Genomic DNA, 2,354 nt, shown 5'->3' on the forward strand with positions numbered 1-2,354 from the left:
AAACCAGCATATCCTTTTCGAGACAATCGATGATTGTACTCGAGTTTCTCCCTAATCTGTGCATGTTGAGAATGCACAGACTCAAAATCTTTGGATAGCCCTGAAGCTACAAAGGCATCCCATTGTGCTTTCTCTATGAATTTATATGTTTCAGGGGGTTGGCTTAATCTCTCCCTGTCATTGGTGTATGGAAGGATATAATGCCTTGTTAGTGTAGACTTGAAATCCTTCCATTTCTTGGCAGCAGAAGCTAAGACAGAGTTCTTGCCCCCTTGACCTACTACAAAAGCAATGTCAACTGCTTCCCAAATCTGCTCCTTTATATCCTTGGGGATTTGAGCCCATTTCAAGTCCACAAGTGGGACTCTGGAGCGTGCCAACACACCAATATAGGACTGCATCTCACTGTGTGCTTGGCCAATTCCTTTCCCCCTTTTATTGTACTCAACGATTGGCCTCAGTTTCTGAAGTTTTCTCTTCACAACACGAGGCATTGTGCTCATACCTCGACCAGCCTTTGAATCATCAGAGATTGTTGTCGCGCTGGTTGGTTCTGTATCAGCAGATGATGAAGCAAACTTCATCTTCTTCGAAGACTTCATTATCTTCGAAGACTTCTCTTGAGGAGGTACTTGCTCCTTACCTCCATTTTTGTTGGAGCCAGAATCCTTACTTTGGTCTTGGTGAGAAACCATTTTTACAGACAAAACTGCAAGTGAAAATATTTCAAGAAAAGATTAAGAACACAAACGACGGTTATTAATAAAATACGACGTATGATATGATTTTAAACGACGCAATGAAATAATATCAGACGTAATAAATGTTTAAAACCAAGGTAATTAAACAACGACGAAATAATTAACTACAAACGACGTAATAATTAACTATAAACGACGGAATATTTATATAACGTCGTGGTATTGATGTTCACACGACGTCAGTAGTAATATACCGTCGTCTATATAAGGATCCAAAACCCTTCTTTCTTTCTCTGTGAATGTTTGATTGCAGATTTGATTTTTCTGAACCATGGTTTTCGTTTTCTAATTTGATAAAATACAAGGCCAAGAAAGAAAGTTTTGGAATCTTATATAGACGACGGTATTTTAATATGACGTCGTGGTATTAACATTCACACGACGTAAAACAATAAGATACTGTCGTCTATATTAGATACCAACCCTAATTTCTTTTTCTTTATATTTTATCAAATTAGGGAAAAACAAAAACCATTGTCCAGAGAAATCAAACCTGCAATTAAACAAGCAAATAAAAAAAAGACTATAATTTTAAAAACAACTTTGTCAATTTTCAGACGACGCTAGAACGACTGACGAACCGTCGTGGTCTACATATTTAACCACGTAAATAAGAAGCTACCGTCGTCTTATTTAGTTGAGGTAGTTGTCTTCAAAGTTGGAAACTTTCCCTCTTTGTCTGTATATTTTTTCGAACTTGGAAAGAAGTAAAATGATTTTGGCCAGAAAAAAGGTAAAAAGATTTTTCAAACAAAAAACATATGAGCATGCAAAACAGCAACCAAAATAGTGAAAATGAAAGCTTACCTTTTGCGTGCAATGAAAGCAAGAGGAAGACGATCGATGTTTAAGTTCAGAGACGACGAAGAAGATGAGAGGAAGACGATGAGATACTCTGAAAGTGCTCTGACAAGGAAAAAAGTCTAAAAGTTTTCTCTGGGAGATTGAAATTTTTAATCGGGTTTGGAAACAGTGCATGTGTAAGACAGGTACACGAAAAGTTGCTTACATATAAAACCATTTCAAAAAATAATACGGCGGTTACATATAACTACGACGTATAAATTACAAAATACGACAGTACGTTTAACTTCGGACGTGGTAAATAAGTACGACAGTAGTGTTGTAGGTACCGTCGTAGTAAACATAAAAATTAAAGTACATAAGTAATAACTCGCGTCATGGTAGATCATTTAACACATCGGTTTTATTAATGTACCGACGTGGATTTATGTAATATACGTCGGTCATAACGACGTTGATTTTAAAATTTAAACGGCGGTTTTTTTGTAAGGACCGCCGTTGGTTTTAAAAATTTATTCTATAAATTTGTCGCTTTCATTCATTTTCGGTTTACATTTAGGGTTCCAAGTTCTTCCTCTCTCAGAGACACTGTCTCTCACATCTCAAAGACAGTAATTTGGATGTCTTTCTCAAAGAGAAATTGAGCTTACTCGCATCAAATCTATGTCCACAAGAAGAAGCTTGTCAACTAGCCTTCTCACTTCCTTGATCAAGCCTGATAGGACATTTAGTGCTTCTGAATACTCCTTGCTTTCCATCAAAAGAGATGCAAGCCTGGCCTCCACTCGC

The sequence above is a fragment of the Prunus persica genome, chromosome G2 (genome assembly GCF_000346465.2).
Source record: "Prunus persica cultivar Lovell chromosome G2, Prunus_persica_NCBIv2, whole genome shotgun sequence".
NCBI lineage: Eukaryota > Viridiplantae > Streptophyta > Magnoliopsida > Rosales > Rosaceae > Prunus > Prunus persica.